Source organism: Haemorhous mexicanus, chromosome 6, assembly GCF_027477595.1.
Source record: "Haemorhous mexicanus isolate bHaeMex1 chromosome 6, bHaeMex1.pri, whole genome shotgun sequence".
In the NCBI taxonomy this organism is placed as follows: Eukaryota; Metazoa; Chordata; class Aves; order Passeriformes; family Fringillidae; genus Haemorhous; species Haemorhous mexicanus.
Window position 1 is genome coordinate 45,344,786 of NC_082346.1, and position 25,450 is coordinate 45,370,235.

A 25,450-nucleotide genomic window follows, 5' to 3' on the forward strand; every position below is an offset into this window, starting at 1 on the left:
CCACTGTACTCTGGTTTATCCCAGTAAGGTTATATATGGATATCTGGTACTAGAAATAGTTAGTTCTTATTTTTGTTTTCTGTCTCAGGGCAGGCTGCTGGCTTCAGCTTTTGTGACATTTGTCACTGAGCAAGGGGAAGAACTGAGAATTCAGTTGTTTAAGCCAAGAATAAAAAGCCTGAACTATGGTATGGCATTCCCAGTTCTACTGTTGATTCGTTCTGTGACTATGTGTGTATATTGTTCATTTGCCTACTTGTAAGGCAGGGTAAATGAAATACTTCTAGCTAAATGAGGTAAAGATGAATGGAAAGGAGATTTAGTTACTATTTTAATGGACTTTGATATTCAGGTGCAAATTGCTGTTCAACACCCCAAAATGGTTCTGTACAGCTACCTACCAGAAATGTGCAAATAAACTGTGTTATTTTTAAGGTTTTAGTACTATATGCTATCTTCACTTGCTGTGAGTAGTAATATTATCACATATTTTTATAAAGTAGGTAAAATCCCTGGTCTGCTAATGCAGAGAGAATAAAGTAAGGGATACAAAAGTCAAGTGTTTTAATCTCAGGGATCATTGGTGTGACATTATTTTCATTAAATATCATTTTTCCCTCTAGAACGAACACATGCATTGGAATGAACCATGCTCAGGCTACATAAATTAATGTCATGTGTGGACAGCAATACAGAGATCTTAAATATCAGCACTTCCATTGCTTGGACTTGCATGCTCGTAGAATTTTGCTTGGAAAATGAAACAGTTTCTCCAGCCTGACTTAGCTGGTGTAAGTTTCCCTGGTTTTGCACTGAAGATCAGGAAAGATGAGAATCAGCCCCACAGTCTGGCTACCTCGCCCTTGCTGCCTTCCAGTCTTTTTTTAAAGCGTGTTCTCTAAACTCAAAGCCATGTGCACTGTCACATTCTGGCAATCCCTCTAGTGCTGTGCCTATGTTATCAAGCTGACACATGTCTAAAATACTAAGATATGATATTTTCAACCTGCTGCGACTTGCTTTTTGTCCCTGTTAGCTTTGATTTTAAGCTTCATAAAATATATGGTAAAGAAAATAAAAATAGCCAATGACATATTCAGTGGAAGAGAAGAGCTAGCACATGACTCAGGAACAGATTTTGCATCAAAAGCAAATGTTTGTTTATTAGAACCTTAAATGTCTATGGCAACTGGTTAGTTACCTTTAAACAAGAAGAAAGTTTCTGATTTCTGAAAGATAATAATGTCTGTTAGAGAGAAATCATGTTGAGTGTTTACAGATACTAGGGACAGAGATAGGCTTTTGCTTATAAAGGTTATAAATTTCTTTTGGACATCATGCCTAGACCTAAGGATGCCTTCTGTACAAGAAGTTCAAAGTTACTGATGTTCACTTGAACTATAACACCTAGAATAATACCTCAGTAGAGCAGGAAAACCTGTTCTATTTTCCACCCAAGTTGATCATGAGAAACCAAAGTTTATAATTACATCAAAAGGGTTATTACTTTGTCTTCATTCTGCCTCTCTGTTTCAGTTCCAATTTTTTATTTACAAGCTGTAGAAAGCAGTGCTTTCTCCCAAATGTAAGAAGAGGTATCCCAGTTCCTAGGGGACATCAAGTGTAGTATTTCTTTACTACTACTTAGATTAAATGCTCTATGAGGTGCAGAAGACAGAGCCCATACCAGTTTGAGACATTAGATATGGAAGCAAAAAAACAAAACAAAAATAAATTAGACTGGCTTGATTTGAAATCTCATATGTCTACTCGTTTGAGAACCCATTTGATCTTTGCACTAACAAATACATTATTAAAACCTTGCAAAAGAACCACCACCAAGGACCTTTTTTTTCTACTTTTCCTAAGTCTCATAAAAACTAAAGTTCTTTGGTCCCATGGGGTGGTGTTAGAAGGATCATCAGCTCCTATTTTTACATTCAAGAGCAACTACAACTATTTTACAAACAAAGTTGCAAAATCTCAACGTTAGCTTCGTTTAGAGCAACAAGAAAATGCCCCAAATTTTATCTCCACTGGTTTCACTCCACCTCAGTGTCAGTACAATAAATGTCAGAGGTATTCAAAAGGAAGAAAGGCTGCACTATCTTTGAGGGACAGCAGAAATGCAAAGCAATTTTGAGCTTTTTTTTTAAATATATGTCCATAATTCAGGATTTTTTCCTAATACTGAAACCAGTATGACTGATTTTAGATACTAGTTTGAGTTACTTTAGATCCTTCAGTGATTTTACTGCTGAAATCTTGGGGAGTTCATAAATTTTGTATTTGACCGATGAAAAGAGCAAAAGTAGTCCTGTAAATAGTTCTGGTTATTTTTGAATGAATCAAAATAAAATTTTATTCTCTTCTTCTGACCTCTCTCCATTCAGTAACAAGTCTACTGTGGAGTGCCTGGAGGTCTGTATTTCCTCTAGAATCCATGGTTCTCCTGTATGTTATTTTTTCAGTGCTAAGACAGGGATGATAAATAATACTGCAAAACGTGCACACACGCTCACTCTCTTTCTGTACATGTGTGTATATTTATACATTTGTTAATGCCATGTTTATGCTCTGGCTAAAAGAAGCATTTTGGGGAACTGAAATAGTAGAATAAACATGTTTAGGAGCTTTATAAGCAAATGTGGAACAAATAGATTGAATCTCATGCATCTGTTATGTTCTGTTAGTTCAGGTCTTTGGCTTTTGTATAACTCAGAAAGCTGCTAGTACATCCCATCATTTTGGGGGAGGTGTTTTGTGAGTGAGGGCATGTATGACTCAGGTTTGAGATCTGGGAACAGTCAGAAACAGAGGATCCCTGTCACGCATCTGAACTCACAGCAGGGAGGTGTCTTTGGTGAGGTTCTGAATCATTTACCTCTGCCAGGCTTCTGGGGACTCTCAGAGACCTGTGGAGAGGATTAGAAAGGTTTGACAGCTGGAGAGAAAGTCAGTGAAGTGGGAGTATGTATGTATCTGAAATAAAATAAAGTGCTCTCTTGTTCAGTAAACTGGCCATACTACCTGATCTGCCCTTATTCCCATGGGTGATGGTTGGCATTCCCTGGAACATTGTGGATCATATGCAGTCCACTGGTGGAAGGCTCCTCCTTGGCACTGGGGCTGTTCTTACACAGATCAGAGATTTTGCCACCATGCACCCAAAAATCTCCTCTCCCCCTTCAGTGTGGGTGTGCAAACCTGGCCTCAGCAAAGTCCCTGCTGCTTTTGCAAATGGCCACTTGTTTGGGGCTTTAACCTTTAACCTTTCAGTCTCTCACACCCTTTACTTCACATGCTTGAGCATGCCAAATAAGCCCCAAAGGAACTCAGAGACTGAAAATTAGTTGAATATATTCACGCCTTAGTTGTTTTTAGTAAAAAATGAAGATTTGGTGCTGTCAAAATACTGTAGGGACTCCACCTAGTCTCTTCTGAGCTGTCTGTGTAATATCCAAAACAAGAAAAGGGTCCTTGACTCTTAAAATGCTGGGTTTGATTATTTTTTTTGCATTTTGAAATTGGTGCTTTAAAAAAAGGGAAAATTGCATTCTAACAAAATCTCTAATTATGAAACAAAGTAAACTTAAGTTTTGAAGTATTTTATGGGAGCTTCTTTTGTCCCCCCCACTTCATTTGTCTCCTTTTGTGATTTCTGAAAATATGACTACTAAACTTCACCTGTAAATAACTTTGGAGCTTCTTGTAGTTCTTTTCAGTTTTTCAATTTCTTTTCTCCCCCATTATGTTCCCCAGAACACTAAACCATACTTTCCTGCATAGGAAACATCTGTCTCTAGCTCTGTTGGAATTATGTTAGAAGACTAAGCCCTTTGATTACATTTATCAAAGGAGTTGAGCCAGTATATTTCAAAATTTTCAGTTGTTTTGTTCACAGCTTTTCATTGTATTTTGAATAGCAATGGTAAAGTCCACCCCTGAAGCTGAGTGATCTTTCCCACATATGCTGTTTTCCAAATCCATCACTTTTCCCTTGGAAAGAAAAAGCAAACAAAAATGATTTTGAGAGACAGGAAAAAAGTCTCTTTCCCTGAGATGATATTTTTAGAAACAGATGGCAAAACAAACTGCAGATGTTGTGCCTGCAGCACCTCTATTCTAATAACAGGATTGTTGAAAGATGAAAGCAGCCATTTGTGTGTCTAACTCACTCTGTTAGTAATTCTTCCTCCGTGCAAGAAGAGCGGGGAGTCCTGGTACAGCAGTTTTTCCCCTATCTTGCCTGCTCTGAAAAGAATTTCCACAGTTCTCTGCTGAAGGATGAGTGTTCTGGTAGTGCTGTCTACAGCAAACACAAAGATGTGATAGTATAGGAAAAATTAATCCCAATCATCTATATGTCATTTACTATTGAACCAGTAAGTTTTTTTTATTCTCCTGGTGACTTTTTTTCCTTTGCCTCTCAATGACCTTTCCTTCCTGATGACAAGCTGCAAGTTTTCTGTTGGCCTGTCTCGTAGGTGGCAAGTGTCCAAACACAAGCTGCCAATTCAGATAGTTTAAGAAACTCTTAAGACCTGCCAAGCTTGGCATGCCTCATGTAAGAACACTATATTCACATGGAATGTTTAAAGTATCCTGAGGAACTGGAACAGTCTTGCTTCTTTTTCACAACCTAATTTGCTTACATTTCATTAAAGCTAATTAATTAGGAGTCTAAGCTGCAAGTCAGGTCTAAGCCATTTGGACTACTGTAGTAGCAGACATTTTGTGAAGTCCCAGATTTTTTATGATCTTCCGAATATCAATTGCTATTGATACCTATGGCTTTTGCCTTAAAATCCTTATACAAGCAATAATGTTTATGGTATTTTATTGGCATTTAATCTTAGAAGCCAGCTGCACATTCAAGATGCTTATTTTTAAATGAATTTTAGTAGCTGTATCCTTGGGATATATCCTTGGCTGCAAATGTGAGTGTCCAATAGCCCCAGCATTTTATAGCTATATTGCCATAATTTTTCTAGCAGCTAAGGGGAGCTTTGTGGATATTAGAGCAGTTGAGCATTTGCTTCTAGGATCTAAATTTTAGATTTATACACTGACAAGAGATGGTTAATCCTTTTGTAGATCAAGCCCTTAAAGTTTAGCTGAATGACAGAACTTGAAATAAGACCTTGGAGTCTTCTTTCAGTTTCCAACCTTAGTTAATCTCTCATCTACTTTTAAACAAAAGTTGTATTTTGGTCCTTCAGATTTCTTAAATCTTCAGACAGATACACATACCAGGAGGTCATTTTTCTGGGGATCTAGCCATGTTAGAGCAATGACAGCTTTTACTGTGTGTGTGTCATATTACATCAATTTTCTAATTCAAGGGAGATTTCAGCAAGTACAAACCAAGATGATGAAACAGTGATGGCAAAGATTTTAGACATCAACTTAGAGCAATGATTGTTGTTCCTTGTTGAACAGCAGCTCTTTATCAGTTTTCTCTTTTGCATTGTCTTGTGCTGTTCTATTCTGGTAATGAAATGCCCAGAACTGCACCCATAATTTCAGGGGTAGTGCTGACAAAGCCGAGGAGAGAGGCACCGTTATCTCTCTGCTCCATTACAGTGACGCCTCTGCTTATACAGCACCAGGGCTCTGAATGCAGCTGGGAAGCCTAATAAGCATAGGGAACTGGTGCAGAGGAAGGAGATTCTTTGCAAGAAAGGATTAAGGGGTGGCAAATGCAGTTTCCTTTTATAAAATCCAATAAATTTGAGCTTTATGTATCTGACTGGAGCACTGGGAAAGGTGCTGGAAATAGAAAGCAAAGAAAAAGAAAAAAAAATGTATGTAAGGGTTACATATAGTAAATATATATGAAAACCCGTAAGTATTGTTCAGTTATGTAATATTATTACAGATTTCAGGTAGTTCTAGCAAATATCTTAGATGTGAAAACAGAGTGCTGGTAATATCCTGTCCCCAGGAGGTAGACTGCATGTCATATTTTAGGTTTCTCTGATTCCACTGTAAGAAATTATGCACGTTCTGTCCCTCTCATTTACTGCTAATGTAAGTTAGCAATAATGCATATAAGTGTTATCAGTGTAAAATGGCTGCAGGTGAGTAGAAAATCATGCTCTTAAGTTTCAAAAGTAAGATTGTTTGCCAGAACTGAACATTAGATCAGAGAGTGAATTAGGTAATTCATAGCATATACAGGAAAAAAAACCCAGTTTTATGTACAAGGAATTCCTGGGAGACTACAATTGGTAATAGGCTTAAATTACCAAAAGCATAACTTTTCTGCTGCATTCCTCACTTGTTTTATGACTCTCTTCCAAAGCTTTTGTCCACAGCATTTGTGAACGGGATATTGATTTGTCTTTTAGGAAAGGAAAGAGTCAGCACTTGGATGTCTATAGCAGTTTGGAATGTGGATGCAAATTAAATTCTTTCATAGTAAAAAAAAATACCAAAAAACTTGTGTAGATTCCTGTATATATGCATATGCCTGCATATTTGCTAATTACATTAACCACATGGCTGGAAAAACTGGCAGCCTCCTGAGATGTTGAGTGACTTGGGATTAATGAAAGTAGAAAGTATTTAGCAGTTTATAGTATTAGGGCTTTTGTACAGTTATATGTGGAAAAAATCACTATATAGAGTTAGCCAGACCTTAAATCACAGACTGGAAAAAAAAGTCCAGATGATTTAACAGAGAGGAGAGACTTTTGCTGGAGCATTTCAAAGCTCAGCTGTCAAATACAACAGCTTGTTTTCATAAGGTGCGTATCATCTACATTTTTTACTGTATTTCATTACAATGCTCTACTTTATTCTACACGGTTTGGAAACATAAGGAATGCCTGTTGGTTTTCTGAGATCAGGCAGCTTCTGACTTTCACTCACTTTTTTGAGCCCAGCTGGTGCATCTGTATTCTGCACATTAATATTCTTGAAAGGAGCAGGGATAAACCTTCCTTTGGCTTTTTTTCTGTCTTTAAAGTAAGCCATTACTACTTCCATTTTTATTTCTGCACTTGACAGTGTTATGGATCTTCTTGATCTTATCTAACAGAGCACCCAGCCCTATATGCCAGGTAAGGTGTTTGACCAGAAATGCACTGTTACTACTTCAGTGGCATAGTTTATCTCAGATTTGAAATGTGTTCTGCAGGTATTAAAAAGAAGCTTTTCAGACCTTTAGTAAGAGTGATGAATGCTATTGTCTGCTTTTCATAAATACAATAATCAGAGATGTTTAAAGGATACTTCCTGAGGTGTCTCACTAGCAGGCTTTAGTTGAGAGAAACATGGAGCAATGCAAGGAGAAAATTATTTGTAGGGCATGCAACAGTTGCAGAGGTGGAAGACGATAAACTACTGCTGAGTTTAAAAGAAGAATTGCATTAATAAAGGAGAAGAAATGTTTCTAAATAAATTTTTTTTTCGTTATGAAAAGCCATATTTGTTTAAGCAAAAGGAATAATTTCACCCATAGATATACCTGAATGCCACAGATGAGCAAACAGAAAGTGTTTCCTCCTCTTCACTGATCTGTGTGTTTGGTGTCAGAGAACAGTCTGCTGACTTTTAAGTTTTGTATCCTGATAGTTCCTGTAAATTCCATGCAGTGCTGAAGTTAGGGAATGGTTTCCAATCTGTTCCTCACTTCCCCTGTGGAGTCATTTATCCATGTTCAATTTTAAAGTTCAGTCAGTCATATTTCTGTAAGATCACTGAAGGCAATAGGGTCAATACAAGATTGCCAAGTGCAGATCTTAACCTACATTCTTTCCTGTTGAGTGGTAATGATAGGAGACCTGAACTCATCTCTCAGATCCCTAACTTGGGTAGGCAGCAAGTTGGAATGAAGAATATCTTTAGAGCTGGAAGTAGATATTTATCAGGTTGGAAAATCATCCAATGAGACATAATAAGCAGGAAACACCATGGTAGAGTTTTGAAGTGGAATGTATTTTTTTAAGAGAAAGGTGAAGCTGAGGAAAGAGCAGAAATGAAGTGTTTTTTCCAGTTAACTCCATGTTATGCCTCCCAACCTGTGAAGACAGAGCTGTCATCTTATCCCAAAGCTTATTGCTCCTGTGCTGAATTCTGATCTTTGTAGTTGTATATTTGAGTTGCCACTTGCTTCCCTTTCTCAGTATTTTTCAACTGAGGTTACCACTACTAAATTACCAGACAATGAAATAAGAAATAATCAGGAATTATGATGGAGCTATAAGACAGCAATACCAACTTATAATTTGGCTTCTGGCATGCTTCCATTTTGATGAATAATTCAATGCCTTGGAAGGTTGGGAAAAGAAGCCACTTTGCATTAAACACTTAAATTTACCATGAAAGACTAGCAAGAATTGTTTAGGCGCTGGAAAAAACAGGCAAATCTGCCAGTTCTTCTTCAGTGAAATGTTGGTCCATGTGTCTGTTCTCATTTATTGTCCTTTGTAGAAGGCAAGCAACAGGCTCAAGTGTCTATAATGAGTCTTTTGAAGTTGAAACATTTCTTGTAACTTCAAAACAGTGCTGTTCATAAATACCCTAATAAGGCAGTAAATCACAGGGCAATAAAGTTAAAATTTGAACACCTTCTTGTTTCATTCACAAAGTTCAAAGCTGCAGGTTTGCCAATAGCAGAATTGCTCAAATAAAGTGTTTGTTCTATTAACATAATGTTTCCAGCTCTATCTCTTTTTTGATTGTGCTTAAGACCATCAATTAGACTAAGAATATGAATAGAATAATGAATTCATCAGAAAAATAATTCTGCATGAGAAAATTTTGTGGCTCATAGAGATAAAGAAAATTAGAGTCTATGAGAAAGTAATAGAGTTTCCTATTAAAATCTAACCATACAATGTCTTACTTCATAGCAGAGGAAAGCCTAATATGATAAGATTTTTTTAGCTTCTTTTAATTAACTTTCCATCCTATTAGACTTGATCTGCAGTTAACTTTCATTTCACAGGTATTCATGATTTTTATGCTCCTGAGAATTAAACCATGAAGCTCAGACATGATGGTTAATATCTATGCAGTCATTTTTCAGTTGCTTTTCTAACGATGACCCTGAAATTTAAATGTAAATACTTCAGGTAATACAGTAAGGAATAATATGGAAAACATATTCAAATTGACTAAATATCCCTTTAAATAGTGATTCCGCAGCAATCTGACCTGCCCTGGTCTATGAATATTAACTTGGTTTAAAAAAAAAAAATTACACACCATACTCCCAGATACCCCCATCCACTTTCTCCATCCATTTTGAAAAGTAGTGCTTCAACTTCTCTAACAAAGAAAAAAAACTTCTGGGATGATGGGGTATACATTATCTTATCATGGTGTGAAGATTAGGGAGAAAGAATGTCAAGGCCTCTCAGCTTACAAATCAGGTAAGCGGAATTAATCTATAGCTACAAGCAGTCATCCTGAATTTTTGTTTAAAAAGTCTGTATGGACCTGAAGAATTCTGGTGTCCATCTTCATGGACATATTGGCTTTACTTGTGATTCTGAAATAGATACAATTCTTGTAGTATAGAATCACAGAATTGTTTGGGTTGGGAGTGACCTCAAATATCTAGTTCCAACCTCTTCACCATGGGCAGGCACACCTTCCACTGAACCAGGTTGCTCCAACTTGGCCTTGAACATTTCCAGGGATGGGGCTTCTTTGAGAAACCTGTTCCAGTGCCTTACCACCATCAAAATAATGAACTTCTTCCTAATATCTAATTTAAATATGCCTTGTTTCATTTTGAAGCTGTTGTCCTATCACTACATACCTTTTTAAAATAGAGTCCCTCTCCAGCTTTCTTGTAGGTCCCTTTAGGTACTGGAAAAAGGTGCTGTAAAGTGTCCCTGGAGCCTTCTCTTGTCCAGGCTGAACAACCCCAGCTCTTTCAGCCTGTCTTCATAGGAAACAAGCTCCAGCCCTCAGCTCCATGACCATCCTCTGGACTTGCTTCAACACGTCCTTCTTATGTTGGGGGCCCCAGGTAGTAATACCATCAATACTAAAGTTAACTTTTGGAATGAGATCTGTTTCTCTTCTAATCCAATCTTTTTTGAAAACAGAGCAAATACCCTTCCCAGCCACTTTCTTGCTGTAATGCAACCTCTGATAAACAGCTTAAAGCGTTGGCTTCTGAATCACAGTAGAATTTATTCCAGTCATTCATGATGTTGAAAAAGAGGATTCAAACTTGCCTGCAGCAGCCTTCCATTGCTGTAATCCTGAACTTTCAAAAGAAAATTTGCAAAAACAGCACCCTCTCTTTATGCTTCTGCACTTGATGTCTAGTATTAAACTTCCCTGCAAAAACAAACAAACAGGAAGTCCTGCCAAAAATCCATTCCCAAAAGCCTGAGTCACAGCACCATCCCCTCTTGTCTTTTCTAAATGATAGACAGAACTAGCTCACATGTTGAAAGCTCCTATACAAAGGATTCCCCCTGCAGTGCTTCAGAGCTAGATAGCTCATATGTTAGTTAGCTCTTTTGTGTGTCTGATGCAGTTACAAGTGCTGCCTAGTAGGAGAATTGACGTCAAAGTATGGATTTATAGCCATTTGCCATTCCATCTCTAAACACCTCTGCTTGAGATCTCAAGGGGATTCTAGTGCTTTTAAACATTATTAAAATCAAAAGGAAAGAGCATCTCAAATTGTCTGAAGTGGTGTGAGAGAACATCACCTAACATACTGCTCAAAAGCTTGGCACTCCCATTTTTCCTTTCTGGAGGAGGAATTGGGGTTCTATTTATTTATGTTTACAGATTATCAGGGTTTCTACCTAGGGTTTTCTATCACTTCCCAGTGGTAATTTTATAGAACCTCAGCAGTCTACTTGGTAGTGAACTTCTCATCAGTAACAGTCTCTTATGTAGCATTTTTCCTTTACAGGTTACTGGGGAATAAAGCCTTAGTGTATACAACATCAGCTCATTTTACTAAGGAGAACTTGCCCTTGCCTTTTAGAATGGCTGTGGGGCAGCCCTTGTATCCATTCTGAGGACTATTTTGCCTTATTTTTGTCTGAAGAGGAGACTGAAGTCCCATTGTAGTCGGACTCAGTTCTGGACTTCCAAAGGCTTCTTGTAACATTATCAGCAGGGCTGTACTGCTTCCATCATTTGGAAGATGAGCTTATTAATCCCTGATTTAGTGCAGTTTTTTAAAATGTGCTTGAATGGGTCATTTCAATTCTTAACTCTTACACCCCAGTTACTCTGGGAGGGAACTTAAAATTGCTCAAACTTAGTAGAATAAAGCATGCCCTATAAGAATCCCTGTCATGCCCTGTGATTAATAAAATAAATAAGTTTAGGTGTGAAGGCACAGGTAAATTAATCTTGTTCAAAGCCGACTGGAATAAGCCTCTTCCCAAACATCACACTGTAAATTCTCTTCACTCTATATTTTACAAAGAACTGATGTTCATAAGGTTGAAAAGACATGGTAAATTATTTCTTCTCAGTAATTGCACTGTTTAGCTTGATATAATTACCAAGGAAATTGTGTATTATTAGTTGGAATTCATCACCGTGTTTGTATTGTCCAGCTTATATGTTAACACCCCTGCTCTTTTCTAGAGCTTGTCCAGCACTTTCCTAGGAACTGTGTGTACACTGTTAAAGGTTGTACTGATTTCCCTGTATCCTTGAGAATAAGGTGTAGCTGCATCAATGGAGACTTCTAAAGTGGAGTGCTTTGGATCTTTAATGTCTTCCAGAGACATAAGTAATGCCTAGGATGTTCCTGGATTATTTAGCCATCTAAGAAGTGGATACTTTTCTTTGTGTGGTTTTTCTTTGCTTTATTTTGTTTACAACTCTAAGGTAAAAAGCACAATATCTGTATCTGGACACAAGCTGCAAAAACAGGTTCTTCCCAGCACTGATTTTTGTCTGTAACAGGAGTATGACATACTAAAAGAAGAGGGGTTATTGAGAGCAGAACTAGAATCATTACTTTTCCTTCAGAAAATAAGTTTAAGCTCATTGCAAGGGACACCTTTTACCAGTGATTCTACTATGCTTTGGGTTTTTCTCTCACAAAGAAAGGGAGGAAGTTCCATCTGCTGAGTTACTTGCAGTTGGATTAGCTGCAGACTTTGAAAATGTAATGTGCTTATGCTGTTTTAGGGATTAATTCGATTACTTTGTAGGAACTTTCAACAGAAATGGCAAACATAGCCTAGTTTGCAAGTGATTAAAAATATTGCACTGAAAAAGTCTTCTGCCTGCTTCTGAAGTACACAACCTCCTTTCAGGTAGTTGTAGAGAGTGATAAGCTCTCACCTTAGCATCCTCTTCTCCAGGTTTAACAATCCCAGCTGCCTCAGCCACTCCCTGTAGGACTTTCCAGACCCTTCAGCAGTTTTGTTGCTGTTCTCAGGACATGTCCCAGCACCTCAGTGTCTTTCTTGCAGTGAGGGGCCCAAAATCAAGCACAGTACTTTAGGTGTGGCCTCACCAGCACAGGGAGACAACCAGTGCCCTGGTCCTGCTGGCCACACTCTTTCTGACACAGCCCAGGATGCCATTTGCCTTCTTGCCTACCTGGGCACACACTGGCTCACGTTCAGCAGCTGTTGACCAGCACCCCTCAGGTCCTTTTCTGCTGGGCAGCTTTCCAGCCACTTTCTGTCCTTTAGCACTGCCTGGGGTTGCTGTGACCCAAGTGCAGAACCCAGCACTTGGCCTTGTTGAACCTTGTACAGTTTTATCTCAGCCCACTGATCCAACCTGTCCAACAGCATATGACTTCTTAGGATGCTCCTACTGAGAAGATATTCAGAAGTCATGAAGTATTTACTAGCATTTGGACAACCTGATGAGATATATTTTTACCTGTCTGCTTCATAGCTGTATACTGAAGAAAGGAGGAGACACTAATATAGCCTTGCAGCTCTGTATTTGTGGATATAGAGCAGAAAATTATGTACATTTTAGTATTCCATAAATTTGCAGAAAACTTTTGAGACATATGTTTAGACCAAAGACAGTAAACTATTCTTGCTCCCACTCAAATTATTGGATGGCACTTTGCTGCTGAAGTTGTCACTATGAGAATCTGGGTTTTGGTTGCAGAATCCCTTCAGAAACACTTCTTTCCATTTAACTGACTTCTAGAATTAAATAAGTTTGGCTTTACATTAAAAAAAAAAAAAAACATAGCTGGGCTGACTATAAATATCAATCTTCAGTCTTTCAAAAAACATCACAGCAGATCTTGCTCCCTGGAGAGAGACAGTTTAGAGATGCATGGGAAAAATGCTTTCAGGCCAGTGATACTGGTTGGGCTGCTTAGCACTGGAAGCATCAAATAGTCTTTGATTTGAAGGACTGTGAAAAGATAATAAGCTTATGGAAAACACCTGAAAAATTCTTTACTGCTGTGGCAGTTTAGCCCTATGATTTCCTTAGCTCTCAGAGCTATAAATGTGCTTTCATTTCTGATGATAGTTTTTTAGCTCATTGCTATAAAGAAGCCCCACTAATTAACACAAACCCAAACAGAACAGCATGTGGGACTTTGCCAGTCATTTTCATATAGATATTCTTACTATGGATTGCTTTTTTATTTCTAAGCTTCAGATGTGCCCATGGGCTTAAAATGAGAGAGCTTTTAACCAGTACAAACAGCTGGTGCAAGAGAAGTGATATAACTAATTTATATGCTTAGGCTTTTCCTATCTCTGTGTTTTGTAGTGGACCAGCTAATTCAATACACTTGTCTTGCAGATTAAATTAGAGCAGATCGCTGATGGGAATCAGAGGAACAGATTTTTATTCTGAGTTGTGTGTAGGAAGAGGTTTTGCTTCAAAACTTAGTATTTAATCCTATTAATCTATAAGTTATTTGTTACTTGTGGTCTGCTAAGCATTCATTTGGCTGGATGGTTGAAAAACACTATGAAAGGTTGAAAGCATGCAAGAATGAACAGGTTGTTTTGGGAGCTAGTACAAGCAGGAAGAACCAGAGTTGTGTTGCAGTGGACAGAACTCAAATAATTTGGGATTCAGTGTCTTAGGGAAGAGAGAAACTGTCAGCTTTAATGGAGAACAAGAACATGAAGTTGTGTAAGGGGAGGTTTTGGTTAGATATTGGAAGAACCACCCAGAGGGTGGTTGGGCACTGGAACAGGCTCCCCAGGGAAGTGGTCACAGCACTAAGCCTGACAGAGTTCAAGGGATTTTGCAATAGTCCCAGGTGCATGGTGGGACTCATCCTGGGGATGGTGCTGTGCAGGGCCACAAGCTGGACTTTGATAATCTTAGTGGGTCCCTTTCAACTCTACATGTTCTGTGATTCTGTGACTAGAGTGGTAAAAGACATGGACGTTTCAGAGGTTAGCATGAGCCTGGGTACTGCAGTGCAGCCCTAGATCCTAATCCACCATCCATCCTACATATTGCTTTTTAACACATACACACCCAGAGAGAGAGAGAAATGTGCATTACCTTCACTTTTCTCATTTCCCTTTAGAATGCAACTTGAAAACAAAAAATAGTATAACAAAACTTTATCATTGAAGTCACTGAACAAGGGGCTTTTTGTATAATTGTTTCCCTGTTGATATATGGATTTTTTCATTTGAAAACACTAGCTATCAGCTCAATCCTTCAAGCAAGAAACTTGTAAGCTTTGATAATACAGATGTTTAAACTCCCAGTCCTTTGATCAACTTAAAGTTTTTGAAAATTAAAAAAAAAAGCTGCACTCGTTATGCTTTTTAGTCTTTGTTTTCCTGAGGAATAATTTGCTAAGTGTTCAGTAATAAAATAGAATTTTGTAATTTCATGTAGAAGCATTTAGGATCCAATTTTCAAATTAGGACATCTAGTTTTTACTATTAACAGCCAGAATTTTTTAAATACTGAAGAAGGTTTTGCCAGTCTCAACAGAAATTGCTGGATCCAGATTTTCTGAAGAACTCCACTTCTATTCAAGCTGTATTGACCTCTGTAATGACCAAATAAAAATTTGCTTAGCACCCTTCAAATCCTCTTGTAAGGCTAACATCAAGATTTCCTTTACAGAATCTTGTCATTTCTTTAAGTGTCTCTGGCTCTAGTTGTGGTTCTCTCTTTTGATCTTTCAGGCAGTAAATAGCTTTTCCAGACCCTCACACAATGAGTTAGGAGTTTATCATCAAGTAGGGCATAAGTCTTTTCTGGAGAGGCCTGACATAGTCTGCACAGTTGGCAACCAGACTCATGCCTTACAGTCTGTTTTGCATCAAAGAGAAGGCACTCAATTCTAATGTGCTGAAGGGGGATATTTCACTGCTCTGAAAATCCAGCTGCAAGTCATGACAAATACTGATTAAAATTCAAAGCTTAAATGCCTCTTTGTGAAACTCCCTAAGTACAATTAAACCAGAGGCTTGGAATCCTGTGGGGAATGATGTCCAGGGACACTAGCCTTGTAACCTTGCCAAACAAAAATCTCCACTGAGGTCTAAAAAGGCCTCACTTCTGTAAATTTTTTTTCATATTCCTAACCAATTTTTTCTGATCCATAAATGAACCCCCACATTTTCTCATGTAGGCCAACATTTTGCTTCCTGTAACCTGCGTGTTTGTCCCTGGGATTATCCTGACCAGGTTTCCTCTTCTGTGGTTTGACCTCTTCCCTTCCTAACATGTTTACCAAAGGGATGTAGGAGATAGGTCCAGTGTAGCCTCCCAGCATAGGCATGGTACATTCCAGCTACAGCTGCACTGTGCTCTTAGTCAGTGCAGCCTCATCACTTTTAAAGTAGAGCTCTTATATAACTCCTCTCAGAACTGGACACTTTTCAGTAATACATCTAAAACCATCCCAGGCTATTTAATTTTTGTGGGGTTTATCCTTATTTAATATTCCCCAGAGCTAACACTGATCTGTCAGGGGCTTTAGAGGTGCTATTGCTCCTCACGTTTATGAGTACCAGAACATCCTACCTGCTTGTTATAGTACCTACACAGAAGTACCCCTGGCTGCATCCACAGGGAGGATATCCCCATTATTCCCAGAAATTCAATCTCAAGATAGCTTCCACTTCAACTAATTGGTGGTAGCATGACCTTATGATGGCTCATGGAATGATCTTACTGACATTCCTGATGGGAAGCTAAGGTGTATGCAGTGCTTACAGCCAGATTTTCCCACCTGGTGGAGAGATTTCTCTTAGGCAGGGTCCAGAGATTTATATGTAATTTTGTTGTCTTTTAAAACACCAAACAAAACAGTTTGGGTCATGAGTTCTTTCTTGGAAGGACTCTGATATCTAAGGGGTGGTCTTTATACAAGAAAAACGCAGACATCCTATGTGTCATTAAGGAATTCAGAGGAAGCTGAGGACCACTCTAGGACATATGGTATCTGGAATACTGATTTAGGAAAGAACCAATGAGTAATAGCTCCTTGAACTTTTAATACTTTTGTTGCATAGGAGAAAATAGTCTATGTCCTAATGCTAGCAGTGGCAGCATTTTCTGCCACTATGCGGAAAAATATACCACTGATTTCAGGTCTGCCTTGGAGAGTTAGAGTCAGAACAAGGGATGGAGTTTGGTGTTTTGAATGGATTCAAATAGGAAATAGGGTGAAAATTCTATCCTAGCATAGCTTATAATTTCTCCTCACCCTTTTCCCCTTCTGACCTCCCCCAGAAATGCAGAGATCCTGCTGGAATGTGCTTTGCCCTTTCTGGAGAGGCATGGATGGTACACCCCTTGTCCGCGCCTTCCCTTCTGCCTGCCCGCCCCCCAAATCCTTGCTTGCTCTTCTGTTTTTCTACTTTCCCTAAATGCAACTTACTTTAAGCATGCATTATTATTAACATCCTACAGTAAAATTAAGCTATTATATAACCCATTTGTCGATCTCAGCCAATTTCTTCTATCTTTTCCTATGTCTATTTATGACGTACATCCAGACTGCACGTCTTTTTTTTTTTCCTCTCCATGTTTATTTTAAAAATAAGTGATAAAAAAAAGATCTATTAAAAAAAAAAGCAACACTCAAGGGTGGTGGGGTTTTTGGCCGACAATTGCAAACATATTTGAATGGGAGGGGGATGGAAGGAAAGAGAATCCAATTATTTTTTTTTTTAAATTCAAAATTATGAAAGTGTCCCTAGACTGCTTTGTCTGTTCCTTTCAATGTGTGCATCTGGTTTGTCCATCTTTGAAAGTGTGTGGAACAATTTTTTCTTTAAAAATAAAATTTCAAAGTCCAGCAATTGTTCTTATCTCCCTTCTTCCTGGGAACAAAGAGAACTCTCTATATCATCTTTTGCTTTTTTTTTTAGTATATCTCTACATAGTTCTATTTTGATGTATTTCTTTTCAATGGTTGAATTTCTATCTTAGATTTGGTTTGTTCCAATCTAATAATGAAAAAAAAAAACAAACAAAACAAAAGAGTTATGAATTGTTTTCTGCAATTTTTTCCCTCTATTTCTGTCTTTAAATAAGGAACTACTTCACTGGCAGAATCCTACAGCTGTATTTTTGAGATTCTCCAGGGAATCTGAATATGAAAGCAGTCTAATTTGACAGTGGGGAAGGGGTATGCAAACACGACCTTTACATTTGAAACAGTACATTTGATGTACTCAAGAAACTATTGCCTCAAATTACTGAGAATATGCTGTCAATTGGATGGACTTCAGAAAAGATGATTCTTAGAACAAGAAGGCTGTGGGTAGCTACAGATGAAGTTGTTCTAATTCCAATGCATAAAACTAGTTTCCTTGTTTTTTTTGTTTTACTCTCTGGTTATTATTATTATTATTATTATTACGACTATTATTATTATTAGTTTGTGTATTTTTACTGCTATTTTTAGTAGGGAAAAGTCTTAACTGTTTTTATAATTTGAGAACCTTTAATGAAAATGTAAATATTAATACTATAATTATAAATTTTTTGTAACTTGCATGTTGAAGAAGTTGCAGCTTAGGGTTTGTGAGATTGTCAATGTTAGAGTTCTGTTCTTTCTTTTTGTTGATGGGCATGAATATGCTCATTTGTTTTTGTATATTGCCCATCCCTTCCTTACAGCCAGAAGCTCTAATGCTGCTAGATCACTCCGTACCGCCCTTACATGGACATGGCAACTGACTTACACATTCACTCCCATCATCTTCATCTCCTGTGTAGTACACTCATAGATTTTTACACTCCCACTCCGTCCACCCTAAGCATTTTTTCTTCCCATGAGTTTCCCTTCACCACCCCTTTCTTTAGCATTGTTAAAATTTTATGTGCAGTCATCCATTCCTTAAAACACACACACACAAAAATTATAGAAAAAAAGAAAATGTTTAAAAAAATATATATCAAATTGACCAAAAAGGCAAAAAAGCAACAAACTTTGCTTTTCAAAAAACATTATATGTGTAGATATGCAAACAAGCAAAAGTAAATTCAATAAATTGTACAGGATTTTTAAACTGCAATATGCTAACAACTTTACATAAGATAAAAAAATACAACCAAAAACAGCAGAAAAAAAAAAAAAACAAGTTCAAATTTGTTAAGGTGCAAGATTTTTTTCTTTTCATGTTATGTGGTGTGGATGTATGTGTTGTTGCCTCCCTGTATCGCCCTTTGTTGTAAAACAAATATATTTAAAAAGAAATAATAAACATTTTGCTAAAAAAAAGTTTTTAAGAAACAACAGCAAAAAAAAGCAAGTTACAAGAATGTGGCAATGCTACTTGTCCAAGAGCATTCTTACACAACTTTCTTTTGTAAATTTTTCCTTTCATGCCAAAAAACATGCGGGCAATTTGTTGATGTAAGTTGACTGTTACGAAATCAATGTGGTATGCTTTCTAAATATTTTTATGTATTTTTGGTTACCTTTTTTTAAAGGAAATAATGGTTTTGATTTTCATAATTTTTTTCAGTTCTCATAGGTTTTGATCTTTCTTTTGCTGATAAAGTGAATTACTTGTTCTGTTTTTCTTTTCTCTGACCTTGTTGCTGTTGCGTTTTTATTTTCTAGTGTATGGTTTTGCTTTAAGAAAAAATATATAGTTTATTTATTTTTTAATCAGTTTGTATTTGCCTTTATGTTGTGTGCTCTTTGTATATTGTCGATTGCCATATTGTATTGTGCATAGGACGGGGTGAAGGAGTCTGAGGCAGTTTGGTTCTGTTCTTTCTCAGTCCCCCTCCAGAAGATTTCGTTCCCTTTCCCCACACAAATCACCAGTTACTTCTTTTCATGCTACTTAAATTGTATTTAACCTGGTGGTGTAGCCTTCATGTCAAGTCCAAATTTATGAGGCTTCTTTAGCATTTTGGTAGTTCTCTGGGTTTTCCTACTGCAGCTCCACACCGTTCCTACTTTATTCCCATGAAACTATTTTATTTCTGTCAAATTTTTTCATTGCTGAATATGTGCCCAATGTCCAGTCCAAATGATACTCTCAAGTGTACTCTCACCAGGTTAGTGCACTCACCATAATACTATTAGTACCAGACTTGATAGCATCATCCAGAAATGATGCAGACAGATCCTGAACCTCTAAAATTTCCTTACTACAAAAGAAGTTTGCATTCGTTTCTTCAAAAAGCAGTGACTAAAATAAGAGAAAGCTGTACATCTTTATAAGTACATATGTTTTCATCATTTCTGCATAGAAATGCTGTGCTCAGCAGGTGTATTAGCTTCAACCATCAAGTCCCTGGGACAACTGATACTGAAAACACAACAGATAATTGTACTGAATAGGAAGCTGTCACCAGGTAATCATAAAAGTTTAAAATAATGGTGGGAGATAGAAGAGAGCATGCCTTAATTGGTTCAGAGAATCTCAGTGTCTGGGCACCAAAATTCTTGGTTTTGCTCTAGAATTTTGCTTCTAGACATGATGTCAGGACCTCTCTGGAAGATTCTATTTCGCTAAAACTCCACAAAAGTGACCAATAATTAACATCAGTAACAGACAGCCCAACATTAACTTGGGATTCATGACCTCTCAAACTCTGTACCTTCATGTTGCTCATGAACCATCTGTTGGGAAACACTGCATTTACTGATGTCTTTTAATATAGTTGGAGGGAGGGGCTTAGGAAATGCTTTTCAACCAACTCTACCAGAAATCCAGTTTTATTGAATGATTTTGAGGACTATATAGTCTCTGAAATGAAAAGGAGATCTTTTAAATAAAGAGTTGCAGGACTCCATTGTGGAAATCCTGTTTTTCTCTCTAGTACTCTCTGTCAATTTGCATGTAATTCAGACTGCAAGAGTAGAAAATATTGAGAATGTTCATATGCTAGGTTTTGTGTTAGCATCATCATTCCTTTGAAGCAGAGACCATATTCTGAATAATTTCCTCTTTTTATCCTCAGAGGACTCAAAGCAGAATTAACTAAATACCATTAGAGTGAAATTTATGATCTCACTCTTTTAATAAGAAATTATCATGTTGATACAGCGCGGGGGAAAGGTAAGGAATTAGTTCTCTGGCAAGTATTCCATATTAAAAATGGAGTCAGACTTCAGAGAAACATCAAAAGAATAGAATGAAAATTGCAAACTTTGGATGCAGAATTTCAAGTACCTGCAGAAATGGATGAATTGTGCAGCCTTTATGGATGACATTTTAAAGCTCCTCAGTTGCAGCTGGAAAAGAGAGACTATAAGGTGTGTTCCTTAGCAGCAGCAGCAGAAGATGAATCTTTCGGGCTTCTTTTTTGTGTGCCTTTTGTCCTGTATCAGTTTGATGCCTGAAACTCCACTGAAGTAGTTGTGGCTCTAAAGATGAAAACCACCAGCTGCTACAGTTTTTCATGTTGTTTTATTTATCAAATTTTTTGGTGCCCTCTGCATTCCTGGCTTTCCCACACCATCCTCACAGCTCATAAGGCTTCTATTAAATTTTAAACACTCTGTCTTTTCCAGTGGCAGAGGACTCTGACTAGAGCTCAGCTCCAGAGGTATGAATTATATATCTATAAATACACTCATAGCAAAAAGCAGGGCAGCTCCAAGGCTTAAGTAGACCTTTTATATCCCCTATGCTCTTGGTAGTTTAAAGAAAAGCACAGCTCCATGAAAGTAGTATACATGTTACATTAAAAGGCTAATTTTTAATTAATATATGCACGCTTTCTGGAATTAAAAGGCCAAGCAAACCACTGGGCTGTTTGGTTTAAGATTTCCCACCTCACAGACTTAAGTTCTCTCAGAGCTCCTTCCAGTTTGGTGTTAAGTTTTTTGGGGTTGGGTTTTTTTTTTCATCTACACTGTAAATGAGTTTATGTCACTGCAGAGGAAACAATTTCATCTGTTTCTCTTTTGTTTAGTTCTTTGGCATTGTGTTGTCAATGGGAGCTTTTTAAAACACATAATTCTATTCAAGAAACACCTATTCCCTGCTTAGGGGAGAAAGCACAAAGTAGGTGAAAAATAAATCTGGAAAATCCTTGTGAAGTCTTTGGATTGCTAAAGTAACCCTGAATTCAAAGCATACGTGAACACTTTTAACAGGTGCTTAACAGCCAATAGAAAATAAGGGGAGAAAGAAACCTATAACTACCAGGAAACAGCCTATATCATTCACAAGCAAACTCTAGGTCTTACATGAATATTTATTTGTTTGAAAGCCATGGCCCAAACAGGGTTGCAGCCTTGCTTTTTTTTTTTCCTCCTTTTTGTTTTTTTTCATAGAACAGAGAAATTTGGAAATTGAACCTGTAAGTTTTATTCAAGGCTGCAAAGCATTAATTTTTCAGTTGAAAAACGGGTAGACATCATGAGGAGAAAAAAATCTGACATACATAAAACCTCTCTCAAACATATTTCCCTTCAATATTGTCATGTAAGGTTTTTCGGGGGCTCTTCTAGCTCTTCCTAGAGGCCTAAATCTATAAAACATTTGCCTTCTTCAGCAAACCACTCAGGATCCAAATCCTGCATAAGATATTCTTGACAACCAAGTGGCTGTTTAAAGTTTTTTAAATCTTTCAGTGTTCACCTTTAATCTGACATGGGGCCTGGGCAAGAGGCATCACTACTCCACCATCAAAGGACCACTGGCTCCAGGCAGCTTCCTGCACCCTCAGCCATTCTTCTGTGAAAGATGATTCCCCCTACACACACACTCCCAATCTGCTGGTCATCAGACTCCCTCTCATGTCTCTTACCTGCAGAAATGTAGTACCACTTACAGAGTTGCTTGCAGGTATCATATGAAAGTTTGCAATTGCTCCATAGATATTGGTGATCATATTTCTCACACTTTCCTGGGAACTTTTCAGGATTTACATTCCCTGTTTTCCTGAAATAACACATTTCTCTTAGACTGAGTGGCATTTTTATCATGGCATTTTTAAGGATGTTTTTATTCTCCTATAAATCACATACCCCAGGAAGTATTCATTGTGCTTGCATCCTCTTACCTACAGCTTCAAGTTTGCTGTGAGTTTTGCGTAGATGCCCAACGATGCAATAAAAGAAAAGCCAGATTTGATACCTAAAGTGATTTTTCAGATTTACTGTCACACAGCCTTTTTTGGCCTCAGTTTCTTCTATTACGAACAATAAAAAATTTAAAAATCAAAACATTATTACCACCTTTGCACCACAGCTATCTGACACCGCACAAAGGTAAATGTAACAAATTAACTCCTTGATGGAGAAATTACTCCTAAGAAATGACCTTAAACAGTCTCTATTTCTTGAGTATGCAAGTAACCATAATGTGAATCATTGGACAATTTGAAATAAAAACTAGTGATGAGATTAAATAATTGAATCAAAATAATCCAGTGCTCCTGGTATGAAAGTTATTTCTCTCCTCATATACGTTGAGAGATGAAAGCTTTGTAAAACTTAGTCCTGACTCTGTCTTATTGCCTTCTGTCCAACAGACTTGCTGGCATTAAACAGCTCCATTATTTTCTCCATCACTTATATAAAACCCAACTTATCATAGCAAGTCTATCAATATTTCAAGACAACTGTGATCATTTTTATAATTCCAGTACTCTTGATCATTATCTCAAGTCTCAATAGTAACAAAAACCATATAACTTTGACCTGCTTTTAAATGCAAAGGTTACTAGGGCAAAAGGATAAATACATATTAAATGTAAGAAATGTCTGATTCCTTCCAGAATATTAATCATTAGGAGGACCAAAATTACTTCTTTTTGGATGAAAGCTACCCAAAATATTGCTCCAATGGGTGGCAGACTAACTACATATGATGCTGTAGGCCAGTATAATAGCTTTTAAGAACAAAGGCACTTCAAGGCTCCAGATGAGCAATTAAAAGCTGACCAACTTTTTTTTTTCCAGTTGAGTGTCACAGATGATGAATGAAAATCACAGATGAGTATTGCAATTGAACAGTAAAACACTGATCTTAAAAAACTGTTTAAAGGAGCACTTTCTTTTCCTGACTTTCTGGAAATTGAATTCCAGACTCATGCCATTTGTTCAATCCTCACTTAAATTCTGTTATTTTTATTCATTTTTTTATCAGGCTCACAGATGATCTTTTCCCCCCAAGGCATACTCCAAGTTCATCCTGAGACCACCTGTTTGCATAGATTATAGATGCTCTACTCAAGCCATGGACAGGCCTTCTGGACATAAATAAATCATATTATATGCTCTAGTTTCTGCATAGCTCAGAAAACAGCTCAGATGCCTGAGCACAAAATGCAGTGTAGCCATTTGGCAGACTACACTGTGAGCTTTTTTACATAATTTTTTTGAAAGCATGTAGTTTAGAGACATTGATACTTATTTCTTCAGTCTTTCTGCAGTAACAAAAGAGACATATGAATATACTGAAGAAGCTCAGAAAACTAAACATGTTCAGGTTATTTCTTTGTATCTTAACTTAAAACTAGCTTTGCATGAAAGCATGCAAAGTACCACATTTATTATTTTGGCGTAATTTCTACCCTGGTAACTCTGAGAGAATTCTGACTGTTTCAGTTGATTAAACTCTGTCACCACTTAGTTTCCCATTAAGGAAAAGAATAAGCCATATTGCTATTTCAGCTATCCAGATTTAATCAAACTCTTAAGCACCTTTTCCAGTATATTTCTATCTCCCATGTGTAATTTGTTCACATATATTGCTCTCCAATACATTTAGAAGGTATTTTGATTTTAGACAATATTCCTTATAGACATTCCATAGACGTTACTGGCAGAATTCAATGGGAAACAAGTGCATGTAATATATAGGGTAGATTTGAGAGTAGAATTTTTGACCCTGATGAATTCAGCATTGTAGCAAAGCCAAACTGTTCATTAGCATTTATTTATACATAATTAAAACCCAGAATTATTTATTTGGAAACTACAATTCCATTAGTACATTCTCCTTAAGCAATGGTGAGTATAAATCAAAATTTCTTATGCATTAGGAATACTTACTGAGTTGCACTCCTTTGAACAGATCTAGGTGATTCTCATTATGTCAGCTGAACAATTCAGTTTATATTTTAAGCTGCTTACTTACATAGCTAGGTGAAGAAAAATTACCCAAATAAAAATTTATACACCAACTTTCAAAATCAATATAGTTCACTCTAAAAAAAATTATTGATGACCTGTATGTCAACAGAAGACTATATAACCAGAGGTAGAGGAATTAGATAAATTAATAAGATTCCACACCTTTTTTTTTTTTTTTTTTGGTGCAATATAAATCAGTGGAGTGTTAACTACCATAGACTCAAAAGTAGAGGTGCAGTCACATTATGATATAGAGACAACAGAAGGCTATTACTCTAAAAGTAGCAATATTGCTGCTCAGAATCCAAATCACAGAAATGATACACTGATTTTCTTGTTTCATTTGCAGTTTATATTGTTGTAAGGTTCAAATGTTACATCTATAGCTTTACTGTTCTGCTTGAAGAGCAGACCATAAGTCCACCTTGTTTTCAGCCCTCTGTAGGCAGGTAACCATCATGTTAGAAATCAGTAGAACGGATTGCAGCTGTCTGCCTGTCAAGAAGTAACAGTAGGTGTGAAGACAACTTCTGCACGACAGTCCTGGGCTCAACTGCTAGCTTCGTTCATCAAAGTCCTTATTCAGTTTTTTTTTTGTCAATCAGTATAAAATCTATCTTAATTTTTAATCAAACTATAGTAAATGAATATCAAGAAGAATGGAAGATGAAGATAGCATGGCACTAGTAGCCCCAAAAGATGCAAGGAAAGGGACATTCCTAGTGTCAAACAGAATGCTAAAGAAAGATTAAAAAGAAATGAACATTGAGTAGAGCTCTGTACCTTCATGGACCCAGTAAGTACTTGGTTCTTATTCCACCCCTAACGTTCATGAACCTTCCCACAATTTAAAAGCCAGACAATGATCAGGAAGAAATGGATGAATGGAAAACACCTTAGGGAAAGGACTTATATACTGCTAGAGAGGGTGAGCATATTAGAACAGAAGAGAAGAAATACCACTGTTAT

General features: G+C 37.2%; 1 protein-coding gene across 6 annotated transcripts in view; it reads left to right on the forward strand.

Annotated features, from left to right (window-relative positions):
- The window catches only part of NRXN3 (neurexin 3), a 907,297-nt gene that overhangs the window by 879,317 nt on the left and 2,530 nt on the right, over window positions 1-25,450 (forward strand). The gene's annotated exons all lie outside the window — the stretch shown is intronic.